Source organism: Triticum dicoccoides, chromosome 1B, assembly GCF_002162155.2.
Source record: "Triticum dicoccoides isolate Atlit2015 ecotype Zavitan chromosome 1B, WEW_v2.0, whole genome shotgun sequence".
Classification (NCBI taxonomy): Eukaryota; Viridiplantae; Streptophyta; class Magnoliopsida; order Poales; family Poaceae; genus Triticum; species Triticum dicoccoides.
Window position 1 is genome coordinate 617,739,134 of NC_041381.1, and position 19,935 is coordinate 617,759,068.

Consider the following 19,935-nt stretch of genomic DNA (forward strand, 5'->3'; position numbering starts at 1 on the left):
CAACTGCTAATACTCAAGAATATTCTTTGGCTCCCGTTGTGTCGAATCAATAAATTTGGGTTGAATACTCTACCCTCGAAAGCTGCTGCGATCCCCTACACTTGTGGGTTATCAGGCAGCTCAGACGCATCTGGAATAGATTTGCGGAAAGCAGCCAACATCGCATGGAATGATTTGTTTGTCATCCGCTCAGATGTCTTCACCTGAAGAAAGGTGACCATAGCTGAGAATACTGACAGCTTATTTCCTGGGGTGACAGCCACGTTGCATTGTTCCAACATGCGGGCCCACTATTTTTCTTCTACAGGTGAAAGTTCACGGAATGCACGAGTATTTCATAACATTGTTTCAATGTTGGTCAAACTCACCGGCTCCGCCACCACCACCTCCTCCTCCTCTTCCACCTGAGCATCATGCAGATCAAGATGGTGATCTAATGCTTCCACGTAGTCAATAACATTGACGTTCACAGTTTCACCATGATGAACCCAGCTAGTATATGTGACCGACATCCCATACAAGTGTAGATGATTTTGCACAGTTGACTGGGGTCTTGTAACTGAATTCATACGAGTGCTAGACGGGCAGAGCACATCTGATTTCGAACCGCCATACTCAGCTCTAATAAAGTTCATGAAGTTTTCAACCCCCTCGACATATGCAGCGGAGAATCTTCGAGCAAAAGTTATCCAAGTCTTGTCCATCTGTTAGACATACAAATTAGTTCTTCTACTAGATATTACAGGAAAAACATATATGTTTTTTTATGACGTCCGGAAAAAAATACCTAGGTCGATGTCTAAAGCTATGGCAAGATATTTGGATGAGTAGATCTAAGTAACGAAATATATGTAAAGCTAATTCAGCAAACATATTAGAGTGCTAAATTATGGCAGGCTATTTCAGCAGTCAATGAGGCTGAGCACACATCCATCAAACTATCGAAGGCCACCGCAGCAACAAAGATCGAGTATGAAACGGTGTAGATCTATTTCACCTAACAGATTGGCTACTAGACCATGGCAATCTACGTCACAATAAATATATGGCAGGATATTTTAGCAACTAATCGGCCTTGGCATGCCATCTCAGCTAAGCAGATTGAGTGCAGAACAGGGCAAGGAAGCTTCTTAAGCAGAGCATATTGACTGTAAACTACTTCGGCAAATAGTGAGATTAATAGCGTCTATCAGTTAACATTCAGCGCTACACCGTCATGAACGGGGCCTCAGTCTAGTATGCGCATACCATGGTAGAAGCTGACCGTCGTGCATCTCCACGCGAATGTCGCCAGCGGTGGCGATGCTGACTGCCATGCGCCTCCACAACAACGTAGCCAGCGGTAGCGACGCGGCTAGAGGACGGCAGTCGATGAGTGTACTGTGGGAGCGAGAGGATCGCCGTGCGTCCCCTTGACGAACCGCGGCGCCGATATCGGCGCGGCGGGGAGGACGGCTTTGGCGGAGCGAATGGAGTGGAGGGGGACGGGGGGGAGGGGGGTTTGGGGAATATTATTGGCTAGTTGGCCGAAGGGCGGCTGAATCGGATTTGAGGGGAATTTTTGGGTGGGGGGGGATGGATTTTCGCGCGGTGGGCGGGGGTAGTTTGGCGGATGGTCGGTTTCTCCAAGTGCAGTCCCATGTGTGAGTGAAGAGGCAAGCCGAAGCGCGTTCCGTTTGCGAGAGCCGTGTGCAGGACCGAACGTGTGTGGGGTGCAATGCGACCACGACAGGAGTGTTGTGAGTGTACAACCTTTTTTCCTTTTAAACTAGGTTCTTCGCGCGATCCATCGATACTGCTACTAGTAATCCGGTAATCCCGATTAAAACGGCGCGGCCGGGTCTTTTCCCACGCGATATGTTGGGAGATTGGCTTAGTTGGGTTTTTTAGGATGAGTAATGCTACACCTACGTAATCCCAGTTACGTAATTAACATAATGTGAAACGTGTGAGCTGTTGATTGTAGATTGGGGGAGGGAGGGGCCCACCACCATGAAAATCAGGGGAGGAGAGAGACAGGCAATTTACGTTAACCCTTTCATAGGTTCCCGTAGATGTAGAAAGATGTGAAATGCGTGAATTTGTAGTGGACGTACTATTGGAGTGCCTAAGATAAATTGTGTATGTATAGACCCTATGTGTTTATTTTACTTCACATGTTAGATTTGTCTCGGTTCAATAAAAAGAAGAGTTGGTGATGATGGTGTTCCTGTCATCCTGCAATTTAGGCCACCCGATCTATATCTAACGGATAGGAAGGAAACTATGACAATTTACCCGCACTCCTCTCCACATTTGCAGATAAGGCTTTCCCTCGTTCATCCTTTTCTCCCACAAGATCTTGATCTTCCGTGCAATGCACGGGCATCTATCTAGTACTCCTACAATATACTATATTATTGTGAAAGTTCATACACACCGACCGAGATTAATGCAAACATGGCAGATTTTCATTACGTTTCAAACTTTTACAGGATAGAAAAATAAAAGAAACCTGACCCTAAATCTATTCTACAGCGGCGGCTGATGTCCTCCATCTGCGATCTCTATGTACAGGGGTGGGGTTCAAGACCCGTGAAGTGAAGGTGCGGTCTCCGGCGAGGAAGAGTAGAACATGGGACACGGACCGGCCAGTTGGCACACAAGGCCCTACCACTTCCCATGCCCTACTCATCCTCGGAGGAGTCCTCGACCTCGGCGGTGCCGGACGTTGGACGGCGGCAAGTAGGACGCGTGGCTGACGGTGCTCCGATCGTCGGCCGCCAGCGTGGCCACCACTTGTGCGGTCGCGTCCTCGAGCTTCATCCCCGAAGACAAGCTTTCCCGCAGAGCGTTTGCACTTGCGGTCATGGCGGATGTGGTGCCAGGTAGGAGGATGATGCACTATTGTGTGGAGGTTAGTTGGCGTTGCCGCTTTAAGTAGCGCATTCCGGTGAGGACAAGCGTCCGGGTGCATCATTAAGTCACCGGAGTTGGTTCCTCGGGCACAGAGCCTCTTAATGATGACATACAAACGGACGACATGAATGCGGGCAGCTGGTGGCGGCTGGGAATGCACGCGCGGCGGCGCGAGAGACGAGGGTTTTGGTGTGTCAGGGTAGTCAGCTGCGGTCGTGGAAACGTTGGATATGCCCTTTGCTCACATGCGATCCCCGCATGTCATTGAAAAAGCAAGACGGACCAGCATGGTGTTAGGTCCTGAGGATGCAGTTGACCGCGCTACACCAATCCATGGACATGACACGGCGCCCCGTGCATCCTCAACGAGCCGGGTGTTGGGGTGTTTTTGGATTGTGGCCAAAGTGCACCTTACCAAAATTTTGTTCATGACCCAAAGATTGGTCTTTGTTTGGATGGTTGCCGTTTTTTGGCATGCCAATGAACTCTAGCCAACTCTAGTTCATTTTTCTTGCCAATGTCGGCCAAATCATGGGCAACCAGTACCTCAACCAAAATTTTGGCTACCCAATTCTTTGATGGGGCAACCTTGGGCACAAACCAAACATACTATTGGTCGTGCCATAGCACTAATGCCACCCTCGGCACACTGAAACCGACCGTGTCTAGTGACGATATGAGCGTGTCGCTCACTGCGGTCGCCGTGTCCAGAGGCTGTGCTGGAGCTACACCATGTTGTTGGCCCCAACGACCCACATGAACTATTGTCGGTTGGCGAGGAGGTCGTGGGCCAGCTCCTCCATTGGACTAGTCTGCACTACGTCATCCCGACGGGTGTGCCCCACATGTGGGTTTCCCTATTTCCCAACCATATTCGAGCGTCAGTGCCCCGCCTTGTGCATTAGGCCTTTCACTATGTAGGCCAAGCAAGACAACTTATTGTTTATTTGAGCCGTTCAAGTATAATCATGTGGCGTTTGCTTATTTCTCATTCCTCTCCAACCCTCTTCTCCATTGATCATGTCACCCTCCGGTCGAGTCCATCCTCCCGCATGCCTCATTTGAACATTCTGCCGAGTATCATTCACATGTACCCACCCTAGTCCTATTTCAATCGATCTCCGGACCCCGAGTTGAAATCGAGAGAGAACGAGTGGGGGCATGTGATACCTAAGGCGGATTCAAAATTTTGAACTGGTGATCATGGCATCCGCAAATCATATATAAAGGGTATTCAATGTTCGTTTCGTTTTTGAACGTACAATATACTCCCTCCTATCCTTTCTAGTTTACATATAAGTTTTATGTGTAGTCAAAGTATCTCTACTTAGATAAAAAAGTATCAACATTCAACAACGCCAATCAATATTGTTAGATTCGTACGTACAACTAGATTTGTACTCGAGATGGTTTCCAATTTGTTCTCAACCACGTGAATGTGCTCGTTCTCGCGCATGCTCTTTCTACTAGGATTTTGCCACGTATAGCCAGTCCAATAGTAACTTTTTTAAGCTCCCTGTCCAATAGTACACGTGGAGTACTGACAACATCTGTACTAGAGTATGCGATGCTCATAGTAGTACTCCCTCCTTCCATTTATATAGGGCCTATGTGGAGGAGAGAGATGTGAAAAAGTAAGGGAGTGAGCTCTCATGCAAGAGCCTAGCTATATAAGCATTCCTAGTTAAATACAATAAATATGAAGAAAGAGATAGAGAGGAGATGGAAAAAAGTAGTAACTAGACTCGACTTCGGCCAAGGAGTGCGGAAGGGGGATTCCTACAGGCAGTCGGCTCTGATACACTAATCATGCACGTAAACGTCTACGATCAAGATCAGGGACTCACGCGAAGATATCAAAACACAACTCTAAAACATAAATAAGTCATACAAGCATCATAATACAAGCCAGGGGCCTCGAGGGCTCGAATACAAGTGCTCGATCATAGACGAGTCACCGAAAGCAACAATATCTGAGAACAGACATAAGTAAACAAGTTGCCATAAGATTGCTAGCACAAACTGAGATACAGATCGAAAGAGGCGCAGGCCTCCTGCCTGGGATCCTCCTAACTACTCCTGGTCGTCGTCAGCAGCCTGCGCGTAGTAGTAGGCACCTCCAGTGTAGTAGTCGTCATCGACGGTGGCGTCTGGATCCTAGGCTCCCATGTCTGGTTGCGGCATCCGAGAAGAAGAGGCAAATAGGGGAAAAGAGGGAGCCAAGCAACCGTGAGTACTTATCCAAAGTACTCGCAAGCAAGGAACTACACTACATATGCTGGGTATATGTGTAAGGAGGCAATATGAGTGGACTGAACTTTAGAAGGCCAGAAAAAGAGGGGGATAGCTAGTCCTATCGAAGACTATGCTTCTGTCAGCCTCCGTCTTGCAGCTTGTAGGAGAGAGTAGATTGAAGTCCTCCAAGTAGCATCGCATAACATAATCCTACCCGGCGATCCTCCCCTCGTCGCCCTGTGGAAAAGCGATCACCGATTTGTCTGTGGAACTTGTCTGGGTGTGTTTTATTAAGTATCTGGTTCTAGTTGTCATAAGGTCAAGGTAACAACTTCGGGTCGTCCTTTTAGCGAGGGACACGGCTATTCGAATAGATTAACTTCCCTGCAGGGGTGCACCACATAACCCAACATGCTCGATCCCATTTGGCCGGACACACTTTCCTGGGTCATGCCCGACCTCGGAAGATCAACACATCGCAGCCCCACCTAGGCACAATAGAGAGGTCAGCACGCCGGTCTAAATCCTATGCGCGCAGGGGTCTGGGCCCATCGCCCATTGCACACCTGCACGTTGCGTACGCGGCCGGTAAGCAGATCTTGCAACCTCCATTACAAAGGAAGTCGCGTTGCGCAGTCCAACCCGGCGCGCGCCGCTCAGTCGCTGACGTCACGAAGGCTTCGGCTGATACCACGACGTCGAGTGCCCATATCTTTCCCGCATAGTTGGTTAGTGCGTATAGGCCAATGGCCAGACTCAGATCAAATACTAAGATCTCGTTAAGTGTGTTATTATGAAGCAATCGCGAACGCCGACCAGGGCCAGGCCCACCTGTCTCCCAGGTGGTCTCAACCCGCCCTGTCGCTCCTCCACAAAGATCCACACAGAGGGCCGTCGGGACAAAGGTCATTTCAGCCCCCAATCCGTGAATCACTCGCGGGTACTCCTCGAGCCGACCCGACTTTAGTCACCATCTGTAGTATGTATATATGTATAGCATATACCCGTGATCACCTCACGAGTGATCACGGCCCAATAGTATAGCAAGGCAGACTGACAAGAATGTAGGTCCAATGATGATAAACTAGCATCCTGTACTAAGCATTTAGGATTGCGGGTAAGGTATCAATGACTGTAGCAACAATGACAGGCTATGCATCAGAATAGGATTAACAGAAAGCAGTAACATGCTACACTACTCTAATGAAAGCAGTATAGAGGAGAATAGGCGATATCTGGTGATCAAGGGGGGGGGGCTTGCCTGGTTGCTCTGGCAAGAAGGAGGGGTCGTCAACACCGTAGTCGAACTGGGCAGTAGCAGCGTCGGTCTCGTAGTCTGCCGGAGAGAAGAGGGGGAAGAAACAATGAATACAATGCAAACAGATGCATATCGATTCATGACATGACAAGTAACGATGCTAGGTGTACGCAATCGCGGTAGTGGTGATACCGACGAAGGGGGAAAACATCCGGGAAACTATTCCCGGTGTTTCGCGTTTTCGGACAGATGAACCGGAGGGGGGGAGTTGCGTGTTTGCTATGATAGGGAGGTGTGGCGGACGAACAGGCTACGTATCTGGATTCGTCTCGTCGTTCTGAGCAACTTTCATGTAGAAAGTATTTTCATCCGAGTTACGGATTAAAAGATATGATATTCTAAAGACTTTTATCTTTTTCTGATTTTAATTAATTATCTAAAGCCAACATTATCCAGAACAGTGTTTGATCACGCAAGCATGACATCAGAGTGATGTCAGCAGGTCAACTGGTCGGTTGACCAGTCAAACCAGACAGGTGGGTCCAGTGGGACCCACATGTCATTGTCAGGGGCATTAACAGAGTTTTGAAACTAACTAAATGGGTTAATTAGCAGGTAGGGCCCAGTAGTCAGTGAGAGATTAGGTTTTATTTAATTAATTTAATTAATCAGCAGTTTATCTATTTGTTTTTATTTGATTTATGGGATGGGGCCCTCATGTCAGTGGCAGTAGCTGCCACGTCAGCTTAGTTGACTTGGGTCAACGTGGCCAGTTGGGGCTCCCAGGCCCACAAGCAGTGACCCAGGGGTGGGCCATGGTGTACCAGCCTAGTGGAGCCACCGGAGTAGCTCCGGCGAGCTCGCGCGCAGCGGCCGAACGCAGGCGAGCGTCGGGATTCTCCTACGGGGCATCAAATCGAGCGCCGCCACTTGCGTTCGAACGAGGAGAGTGCCCCGCGTCAAGTGGTGGCCGTGGCGTGGCCGGAGTCGGGCGCGAGAGGAAACGATGACGCACCATGCAAGCGAATGAAAGGAGAGGCCAAGCGAGTCGTACGCGAGGCGACGAACGCAACGGGCGCTGGCCCGTGACCATTTGGTTACCATAGGCACGCCGGCGATGAGCGCAGGCGGCAGCACGTTCGAGCGCTCAACGGGGACGGCGTTAGGAGGCACGGGAGGGGGTGTGCGCGTGCACATTGGGCTCCGGTGAGCATCAGGAGCACGATGCCGTGCTCATGCGAGCACGACGGAGAGCGTGGCCTCGGTGGCGAGGCGATCCGCGGTGACGGGCTCACGGCAACGGCGATGAGGTAGCTACGATGCATGAGGGGCTTAACGAGGAGGAGTAGGAGGCAGAGGACCTCACCGTGCGGCACGCAAAATGGCCCGTGGTGGTTTAGTAGCAGCAGGGGGGCGCCGCCGGAGTTGGTGAAGAACGGCGGCGACCGGAGATTTGGAAGAAGGGGACCGTTGTAGCAGCGCCTCCGAGCTCCAGCTGCAGCCACCGGTGGACGAGGAAGATGATGGCAAACCCGACGGACATGCGGGCGAGGCGAGGCGATGGCTGTGTTCGTGCGTTTCACGGCGGCGGGTCCATGGCGGCGTTCGGATGCGATGGGAGAGGAGGAGAGTGGGGTGGATCTGAGGGAAGGGGGAGAGGCGCAAGGACCGAGGGCGAGAGTGGGGGCGAGTGGGAGGAGGGATCGAGGAGGTGGGGGCGTGGCGGCCTTATCCCCTCCTGGCGCCGGCGAGGGGGTCCGGTGGCGACAGCGCCCTGTAGCGGCGCGCAACCGAGGAACCGGAAGAGGGTGCGTTCGGGGAGATGGCCGGCTGGGCCGGTTAGGTGGCTGGCTGTTGGCAAGCTGGGCCTTTCGGCCCAGGGGGGAAGGGGGGGTTTTCTTCTTTTTCCTTTTCTTTTCCATTTCCTTTTAGCTTTGTTTTCTGTTCTATTTAATTTGGGCATTTAAGTATTTTATAAAATTGTGTCATCTACACCATAATTGCCTATGTCATACTTGGCATTGTCCGAACATTTTTGTTTCAACTTTTGAAAACTTTGGGTGCTTGCCACTAATTCATTTTTGAATTTGAAATGTTTTGAACTAACATTTGATTAGCAACAGTAACAGAGATGACATGACATCATTAGGAGAGTTTTACTGTAGCCTAATTATCCGGGCATTACAAATGTCCTCCACTACAAGAAATCTCGTCCCGAGATTTAGGAGGTAGATGGAAACAGTGCGGGGTATTCTTCGCGCAGACGATCCTCACGTTCCCAAGTGGCTTCATCTTTAGAATGGTGCGACCACTGAACTTTGAGGAACTTGATCGCCTTCTGGCATGTGCGGCGTTCAGCTTGGTCGAGAATGCGAACCGGATGCTCTTTATAGGAGAGGTCCTGTTGCAATTCGAGCACTTCAGGATCCACTTCTCGGATTGGGTCCTTGAAGCAACGGCGTAGCTGTGACACATGGAACACATCGTGAACCTGAGAAAGGTTCGGCAGAAGCTCCAGTTGGTATGCCACTTGAGCTCGAAGCGGTGAGCACCCTTCATTGGTGTAACTCCAAGATAGGCCTTTTCGCCAGGCTGATAGACCATGTCCTTATGTTTACGGTCATACTGACTCTTCTGACGCAACTGAGCACTCTTGAGATTTTCGCGAATAATGCGGACTTGTTCTTCGGCTTGTTGGATAATATCCGAACCAAAGAGTGGACGTTCCCCAGTTTCTGACCAGTTCAGAGGGGTTCGACACTTTCGTCCATGTAACACTTCGAAGGGGGCCATCTTCAGACTAGCTTGATAGCTATTATTATAAGAGAACTCAGCATACGGGAGAGATTCCTCCCATTTCTTGCCGAAGGAAATAACACAAGCTCGAAGCATGTCTTCAAGAATTGGGTTGACACGTTCAACTTGCCCTTGCGACTGGGGATGAAAAGCAGTGCTGAAAGACAGATGAGTCCCCATAGCTTCTTGGAAACTTGCCCAGAATCTTGAAGTGAATAAACTGCCACGGTCTGAACTGATCACCAAAGGAATACCATGAAGTGAGACAATTCTAGACATGTACAGGGTTGCCACCTGACTAGCAGTGATAGTTTCTTTGACAGCCAGAAAATGTGCAACCTTAGAAAGTCGGTCAATGACGACAAGAATAGCATCATTACCTTTCTGCGATTTGGGAAAACCGGTGACGAAGTCCATTTCAACATGGTCCCATTTCCATTTGGGAATAGAGATAGGTTGCAGAGTTCCAGCAGGCCTTTGATGCTCTGCTTTGATACGACGACAAACGTCACACTCAGCAACATAACGAGGAATATCTTGCTTCATATTAGACCACCAGAATCTCTGGCGAATGTCGTGGTACATCTTGGTGCTACCGGGATGAATAGATAAAGGTGTATCATGAGCTTCTTTCATAACCTCTTAGGTCATATCCAGGTTACCTTTTGAAGGGATCACTAGGCGACCTTTAAAGAACAAGGTGCCAGTATCATCAACAGTGAAGAACGAGGGCTTTCCTTCTTCAAGGTAGCGTTTAATCTGGTGGGCTTGAGAGTCATACTTCTGCAGCGTCTTGATGCTTTCCACGAGATCTGGTATAGCAACCAGGGTATTGAGAGAACCCTGGGAAATAACATGGATGTTCATTTTGCGGCTCTCAGCAGGAGGGGGAGTGAGAGCACCAGGAGGAACAATATGGAGGTTCAGCTTCCTGAATTCTTCCACAAGCGAGGGCTGAACTTTGTGAACCTAGAGGTGGTTGCAGTAAGACTTGCGGCTCAAGGCATCAGCCATTACATTAGCCTTGTCTGGGGTATACGAAATACCCAGGTTAAAATCTGCAACAATCTCCATCCATCTCTGCTGACGGAGGTTCAGATCTGGTTGAGTAAACAAATACTTCAGACTTTGGTGGTCGGTGAAGATCTCGCAACGATTACCGAGAAGTTAATGTCGCCACTGTTTCAGTGCATGGATAACAGCAGCAAGCTCGAGGTCGTGAACTGGATAGTTCTCTTCGTGAGGGCGCAATTGTCGAGAGGCATAAGCAATCAATTTTCGCTCTTGCATTAGTACAGTGCCTAGGCGTTGACGTGAAGCATCACAATAAATGACGAAGTCCTTCTTAATATCTGGAGGAGCAAGCACCGGGGCAGAAGTCAACTTGTCTTTGAGCGCCTGGAAACTTTCCTGACACTTTTCTATCCACTCAAACTTGACGCCCTTATGAAGCAGGTTAGTCAAAGGTCTAGCAATCTTGGAGAAGTTCTCGACGAATCGGCAGCAATAGCTGGCGAGTCCGAGAAAACTTTTGACTTGCTTGACATTCTTCGGAGGAGTCCAATCTAGAATAGCCTGAACTCGTTCAGGGTTGACAGCAATACCATCCTTAGAGATGACATGCCCAAGATAGATTACTTCGGGTAGCCAGAATTCATATTTGGAGAACTTAGCATATAGTTGATGTTCACTAAGCTTTTCCAGAACAAGACGAAGATGTTCAGCATGTTCTTCTTCATTCTTGGAATATACAAGGATATCATCTAGATAAACCACGACCAATTTGTCGAGGTATTCCATAAAGATATAGTTTATCAGACAAGAGAAGGTGGGTGGAGCATTGGTTAATCGAAAAGACATGACAGTGGTACTCGTATGATCCATAGCGAGTCACAAATGCGGTCTTCGGGATATCTTCTTCACGAACACGGATCTAGTGGTAACCCAACCTCAAGTCGAGTTTAGAGAACACTGATGAACCAGCCAGTTGATCATATAGATCATTGATCCGAGGAAGAGGATATTTGTTCTGAATGGTAGCCTGGTTAATAGGGCGATAGTCTTGGACCAATCAGTTTGTTCCATCCTTCTTCTTGACAAAGAGAAAAGGTGCTCCCCAAGGAGAGCAACTTGGGCGAATGAAACCACTTTGAAGAGATTTGTCGATTTCCTCCTTAAGCTCAATTAGTTCACGCGGCGGCATCTTGTAAGGTTGTTTGGCTATAAGAGTGGTGCCTGCTTTTAAGTCAATGATGAATTCGACAGCTCGAGCAGGAGGAATCCCTGGAAGTTCTTCAGGAAAGATGTCTTGGAATTCGCGAACGATAGGAATGTTTTCAATGCCCTCGAGTGCTGTAGCGTTCAATGCATTCAAGTCATAGAGCCTTGCCTCGACATTCTGAACTAGACGAGCATTATAGCTAATTATTTCATCAGAAGGGTGTAGCAGATGGACAGTCTTAGTGGCGCAAACTATAGAAGCAGTATGCGCTTTCAACCAATCCATACCCAGAATGAGGTCGATGTTAGAGGACTTCAGGATAATGGGAGTGGCATAGAATTCGAATCCTTTGATTTCAACGGGAACGTCGTGACTAACCATAGAGGTTTGACACTAGCCGGCGGGGGGTTTTACCACTATTGGAGTGTATATGACCTCACATTTAAAGTCATGCTTGTATGCAAAATCTTCTGACATGAATGAATGCGATGCAACAGTATCAAATAAAATGGATGCTGGTACTGAATTTACGAGGAGTGTACCCATCACAGTAGCAGGCTGGTCTTGAGCTTCATTGAGGTCAACGTGGTTGGCATGAACACGACCATAGGACTTGGCATTGTTGTTGCGGGCCTGGTTGTTTCCACGGCCAGCTGCTGGAAGGGCCAGTTGATTCTGGTTCTGATTTTGATAGCAGTTCCTGGCAAGGTGACCTAGTTGACCACACTTGTAGCACAGACCATTATTGGGAGTGGGAACAGGTGCTCCGAGTGGTGGAGCTGGAAGCCTTGGCTGCCTAGATGGTGGAGGAGGCAGACGAGGTGCAGCATAGGTCTGCCTTGGGGCAGGTGCATTTGGACGGTACATGCTGTTCGGGATCCATATCTTACGCTTCTGCGAGGGCGGGCCCGAAGATGAGCCCGTGTCACGGTTCCGCCTGTGAGTGCTCTGGTGTTCCTGCAGACCAGTCTCGGCATTGATGGCCTTGTTCACCAAGGTGGCAAAATCGGCAAAGTCATGCACTAGAAGTGTGAGCTTGATGTCAGCTTGAGGGCCGTCACAGAACTTCTCCTGTCTGCGTGCATCAGTTGCAATGTCTTCTTCAGCATAGCGGGACAAGTCCAGAAACTCCCGCTTATAAGTTTCTGCAGTTTTGTTGCCTTGGGTGAGGTTGCGGAACTCACGCTTCTTCCTGTCCATGATCCCTTGAGGAATGAAGCGGGCACGGAAGGCAGCTTGAAAGTCTATCCAGGTGATGATTGTCCCAACTGGCAGAGTACGCCTGTGGCTGTCCCACCATTGAGCTGCGGGTCCCTTCAGAAAGAAGGAAGCAAAGGTGACATAGCGGGCAGGGGCTACCTCAGCAGTCTCCATCTCATAGGTAATGTCACGGAGCCAGTCATCAGCATCCAGTGGCTGAGTTGAGCTGCGGTACACGGTTGGGTTGAGGCGCATGAAATCCTGCAGAGTCACTTGGGCTGGCTGCTCGTTCATATTGGGGCAAGGGAACTGAGCCATCATATTCTCCATGAACTGGCAATACATCTCGAGCTGTTGGACCATACCAGCTGCCGGGGATATACCCCGCGGTGTAACCCGGCCGGAAGTATAACCCGGCCGGACTCGGCGACTCACTAAGTGACCCGCCGGATCCTGGCGACTTATGGATAACTTAGCAAGTCGGTCAAAGGAGCTACAAGACCCGGGGGCCCAGGAGGCTCAAGGCCCAGAAGGCCGGCTTATGTTATGGTAGGCCGGCTTAAGAGGAAAGGTGTGAGGAGTATCTCCCTTACAAGGAATCAAGACCCGGACTTGTATCCGGCTTGTAGTACAAGATAGGCTACTTCTACTAGGACTCCACATATAACCCGCCCCTCTAACTTATATAAGGAGGGGCAGGGCTCCCCAAAGGGGGAAAGAAAACAAGAACAATCTGTAGGGCTAGACACAAAGGGGGAGCCGGCTTACGGCGACTCCCCTCATGAGCATAATGAGACCTAGCCACAAACAGCATGTAGGGTTGTTACTGGATGATGTTTCCTGGGTCCCGAAGATATCTAAATCCTTGTCTTGCGTGTTGCGTCTCTCGTCCCGATCAACCCCTCTCAAGCTACCACATAGATGCGTTGACCTCGCGACTAAGTCCTGACACTAAGGTCATCTGACGTGTTAATTCCACGACAGTTGGCGCCCACCGTGGGGCTCGCGCACGGTGGTGTTGAGTTCTTGAAGGGCGCTATCCCAGGGATCGAGAAGCTACGCCCAGCTTATTAAAGAAGTTCCGGTCCACTTTTCGGAGAGTTCCAGCTAGCTCACCAAAAAAGTTCCGACCGCCTCGACGAAAGGTTTCGTCTGAATTGGTGAAAAGTTCCGACCGCCTCAACGAAAGTTTCCGTTTGAATCGGCAAAAGGATCCGACCGCCTCGACGAAAGGTTCCGTCTGAATCACCAAAGAGTTCCGATTGCCTCGACGAAAAGTTCGGTCCGAATCGCCGAAGGGTTCCAGCCGAATCGCCAAAAGGTTCCGTCCGAGTCATCAAAGAGTTCCGACTTAGGCTACAGAAAAGTTCTGGATTATCAAAAAGCTCCGGCCGGATTATCAAGAGGTTCCGGTTCAAAAGTTCCGGATTATCAAAAGTTTCGGCCAGGTTATCAAGAGGTTCCGGTTTAAAGGTTCCGGATTATTAGAAGTTCCAGCAGGATTATCAAGAGGTTCCGGTAAAAAAGTTCCGGGTTATCAAAGGTACCGGCCAGATTATCAAGAAGTTTTGGTTCCCAAAATTCCGGCTCAAAAAGTGCCGGCCGAGTTATGTGGAGAGCTCAGGCATTAGAAGACACATAACCAATTAACTCTTTTGTCAAAAAACAAAAGCAACACTATGCATTATCCGGCGCTAGCATCCTGCAAAAAAATACCATGTGATATCCATCCAGTTTACTTTTATCAATATTTTATTAATTTTGGAAAACAACTACTCTGCCAATAGTGTTGTTATATATAGCCATCTCCCCTGCGGCCCGGTTTACGTCAACGCGCTGACCGGCTCGCCCGTCAGCACCAACTTACAACGCTATAGGTGACTCGCATGTCCGCCCTCGCGGCCGGTTCACACGTCATCACTAGCTTACAACGTGGATGACAACTTGCTCGTCCGCACCGGCTTACAAAACGCCATGGCCGGTTTATCTGTTTGTTCCCGTGGCCGATTCACCCGTGAGGGATTTCAGTTTCACCTAGGGATCATCACTTTCATGGCGGATTATTTTCGACCTCAACAAATCAGGTGATATCCATCCAAGTTTGTTTTATTATCACATGTTGTTTTTGTCAAAGAACAATTTTATCTTTGCCTTGGTCTGCAATATTGTTTATGCAGGGCAATTATTTACGACAAAAAGTGATATTATACCGCGGAGGTGGAGACATGCCAACATCTTTTGGCACAGGTGGTCGTCGTTACTCAATGGACTCCTGCACTGGCTTACAATACCGTGGCCGTCGCTCGCGACCGCGCTGGCTTACAAACGTCGTAGCCGTGTCTCGCGACCGCGCCGGCTTACAACACAGTGGCCGTCTCTTATGACCACGCCGGCTTACAACAAGGAGGACAACTTACCCGCCCGCACCGGTTGACAGCATCGTGGTTCATTCATCTGTCTGAGCCGCATTTGATGTTGCGGTCGTTTTTTACGGTCCGTCTCTTGTGGCCTGGTTTACGTCAACACACCGGGCCGCATTTTTCTGGATGAGCTGTTTATTGAGTATGAGCAAGTCACTACTTGGGAAGCCCGGCTTTTCCAACAAATTGGAGGAAAATTATCATATATTATCAACCGCCGTCTGCGCTGGATGGCTCAATGGATAGGTGCACAAGTCGCTGGCACTACGGTTTGGTTAACTTTAGACAGCCAGTTGGAAGGAACCATTGGCCGTGTTGCTGACACGGCTCATACGGGATCATTTATAACCCGCCACAGTCACCTCAACCTTCTGTGGATAATCACTAGCCTAACATATCAGGTGAAATCCATCCTATATATTTTATTTTACATATTATTTTCTTCAAAAGAGCAATTACTTTGGTTTGCAAGTTGTCCCATCCAGGATTCAAACTGGTCTATATCACGGTTAATTATGGAGAATCTCAAGCCAACTCCTCAAGTCGTCTTGAGACTCGGGGGATACAATTATATGACTCGACAAAATTAGCCAGTTTCAATAAATTCAAGACCATTGAAGGGAAAATAACCCGGCCCCGGAGATTACTGCTAGATCGATGAAAATTTAAAAGCGATCAGAAGATTCCGGCTCAGAATAAGGACTCCGGTTTAAAATCCGGCTCAAGAGACATCTTTCTCCCACAAAGCACTGAAGCTCTCAAAACCGGTTCAACATCCGGATCAAGGTAAATTTGTCCCTTACAAAGCTTTTGAGGTCTCAATATCCGGTTTAAAGTGCCGGTTGAAAAAAGAATTAATCTCTCGCAAGTTCGAGTTTTCAATAAGATTACAGGGTGCCAAAAAGAACTTGCTGCCATGATGCGCGGTTTAAACATAGGTATCATGCCGTACGACTTATCTTATTATGATCACTTGGGAGCTTCCTGTTCAAACATAGGTCGTATCCAAACCAAAGAGAACATAGCTATCGAAACCCACTTGATCGGCATACTGCCAAACCCACTTGGGGGCTTCTTGATCATATTTGAATCATAGCTTAACCTCTTTGGGTCTGACGTGGATCGTATACGAATCAGTGTCATAAAACAAATCTTATGGTCACTTGGGGGCTTCCTGTTCAAACATAGGTCGTATTCGAACTAAAGAGAACATAGCTGTCGATACCCACTTGATCGGCATCGCCAAAGCCACTGGGGTCTATATGATCGTATTCGAATCTTAGCTTAACCCCTTTGGAACGGTTTACTGATCATATCCGAACCAGAAGCCTCAAAAAGTTCTATTCTATCTCGGGTAAGTTTATTGCAGCCACAATTACTTAACTTGAGATCTTTTGGGGATTATATCTTAAATGTATATAAGTGTTTTATGATTAACCTGGCTTGACTTTTGACTATAAGTCGCCAGCTTATGACAACCATCATTTATATGGAAGCATTGGCTTCTAAGGATTGGGTTATCACCCTTATTACACAGGACATGTAAACCGCCAGTACAAATTCAATATCACAGTGGTCATTTGGGGGTTTCCTGTTCAAACATAGGTCGTATTCGAACCAAAGAGAACATAGCTATTGATACCCACTTTGATCGGCAACGCCAACGCCACTGAGGGCTATATGATCGTATTCGAATCTTAGCTTAAACCCTTTGGAACGGTTTACTGATCGTATTCGAATCAGAAGCCTAAAATTTTTTTATCTGTTTTTATTCAATCGCAAGTATTTGAGTTGTCACAAATATCATATGTGTCGGCTCTTACAGACTTGAGTTATCAACTTCACTGTCCGGGTCACATAAGCCGGCGGTATCATTCAAAGGATCATAGGGATCTTGTGATCTATTTGTGTGCAGGATAAGACTACATTTGGGTGGTTACCCGCCCTGGATTTTGACGGTAAGTCGCCAGGGCATATGTTGTTTAAACTCTTTGCAGGATTTGCAGGAATAGGACATATAAATGATTAAGTTCAAGCTCATTACCAAGCTTGATAATTCAAAATAATTATTCATTCTGGATTTTTCTCAAAGGCTATAAGCCGCCAGGTTATAAAAATTCCGGCTTACAATGAAGGCGAATTAAATCGTCGTCGGCCAAGAGCCGCCGGGTATTTAAACTCCGGGTTTACTTATCAACCAATGAGGTATTCAAGTTTTTAATAGCCAAAACTGGCTGGATTTTCATGATGATATTGAATGATTGAGATTTTCATACCGGGTTATTTTATTCAAATCTTGAATAGCCAACATGGCTGGATTTTCTATTGTGATTATCAATAACCAGTATTATTGAGGTTTTCAAAGTCGCTTTAGCGCAATGGCTATTAGTTTATCAAAGGATATGATTTATTCTACAATGGAAGGAATAGTCCCGAGTCACTGCAGGCTTACGACCCGGCACTTGGGGGCTACATTATTCAATTGAGATTATATCAAATATGCAAGTCTCATGTCGCTGCAAGCATGCACCCTGAAACTTGGGGACTAATGCAAAGTCATCTTTTTGCTCGCCTAATTGAAGACCCGACTCATCACATTGTAATGAGTCGGCCCTTGGGGGCTACCAATTGCTCCTGTCAACAATTCAAGGTACACAAATTTTCATCTATTATTGAAGAGATCCACTGCTCAGTTGGTAAAGCACTAAGCTCTCAACCTTGTGGAGGTGGGTTCACGCCCCATGATGGGGGTTACATTATATGATGTTCTTTTCAAACAAGTATATATAAAGTACCAGCTCAATATTATCTTACTGAGCCGGCCCTTGGGGGCTACACGTTGCTGTTCAAATCTACATGATCATATTTATAAAGTCCCTGCTCATTATTGCATAATGACCCGACCTTTGGAGGCTACACTGGTTGAAATTTTTACGAGCATAAGGCAATTACAAGTCCTAGGTTGCTGCAAGCATGACAACTCGGAACTTGGGGGCTACCTATGTGAAATATTCAGTTTATGACTAATGATTGAGATGAACAAACCGGATTTCTTCTTTGGTTGCAACACCTATATTGGAGCAAGTCTTAAGCTATCACCATGTTCTCCTCTTAAGACTTGGGGGCTACAGGTATTATGCATATATAAGGAGGAACATGTTCAAATTATAAGTTTTCAGCAAATCAGGAAGATCAATTACATGACCCGGTGTCAACAACAATTATGACTCGATATCATCAGTCTTTTATAAACCGGAGTTTTTGGTAATGATAAACCGGCAAGTTTTATATCTTCAAGCCGGCTGAATATCAGATGAGTATTTGAAGACCAAAACTATTTAACCCGGCGCCTTGGAAGCCGACTCAAGTGGATTATTCTTCACAATATTTTTCTGTCAGAAACCAACATCATCAAATTGATTGTGAAGCTGGTCTATTGACCCAGATTTTCTAGAAGAAGGAAATGACAAGGACTTAAGGATGTTTAGGTGCTGGTTTACAAGAATTCTTAACCCGGAGCACAACCTGTCAAATTTGTTCTTGTGTTTATTTTGTAGCACAAGTTTACCATGGATAAATCCAAGCTAAACTTGGGGGCTAATGTCGGGGATATACCCCGCGGTGTAACCCGGCCGGACTCGGCGACTCACTAAGTGACCCGCCGGATCCTGGCGACTTATGGGTAACTTATCAAGCGGGTTAGAGGAGCTACAAGACCCGGGGGCCCAGGAGGCTCAAGTCCCAGAAGGCCGGCTTACGTTATGGTAGGCCGGCTTAAGAGGAAAGGTGTGAGGAGTATCTCCCTTACAAGGAATCAAGACCCGGACTTGTATCCGGCTTGTAATACAAGATAGGCGAGTCCTACTAGGACTCCACATATAACCCGCCCCTCTAACTTATATAAGGAGGGGTAGGGCTCCCCAAAGGGGGACAGAAAACAAGAACAATCTCTAGGGATAGATACAAAGGGGGAGCCGGCTTACGTCGACTCCTCTCATGAGCATAATGAGACCTAGCCACAAACAGCATGTAGGGTTGTTACCGGATGATGTTTCCCGGGGCCCGAAGTTGTCTAAATCCTTTTCTTGTGTGTGGCGTCTCTCGTCCCGATCAACCCCTCTCAAGCTACCACATAGATGCGTTGACCTCTCGACTAAGTCCTGACGCTAAGGACATCTGACGTGTTAATTCCACGACACCAGCCATGTAGTTAGGAGGTGGTGGGGAGTTGCCGGCACGACCACGACCAGCTGGTCTAACCATCCTGCTAATATATAACAGGGGTAGTTCAGCATTGAGAAATTTGCATAGACAAGAATCATTCATGATGAAACATGGATAATGAAAGGAGCACGAAAGATACTTCATAGTAGTCGGCATAACTTACAAAAGGGTCGGACACAGAGTTCAGTACATAGACTAGGTCATCATAGGCGGCACGCAGGCTCGCGGCGAATGCATCTAATACTAATGAGCAAGAGTACATCAGTCCCAGGAGGTACTGTGAAGGTAGCTGTAGCCTGACAGCTGGTAGTGAGGCAACGGATAGTCCTCCACGTCAGTGGCCTGGGGCCCGCGGATACTATGGTGTAGAACCCGACGCTCAGGTGGCAGAAGAGGACCAAGTGCGGGAGAGTAGCCTCCCACCTCTGGCCAACTGACACCGTGGGGCATCATGGTCCTGGCTGGGTAGATCGCAGAATGCGGCAACTGTCCAGATCGGACAAAGAGGTGCAACAGCGTCAGAGGCCTGTAAAGGTGCTGACGAGTGGTGTACAACTCGTGGCAAAGAGCTCTGTTAGCTCGGTCCAGCCCATCAGCATGCAGAACCAGGTTCTAATGGTGGAAGGGCTCTCGGGTGACAGTGGAGTAGGCAGCAGTGTAGTATCCCTCCGCACCAACGTCAG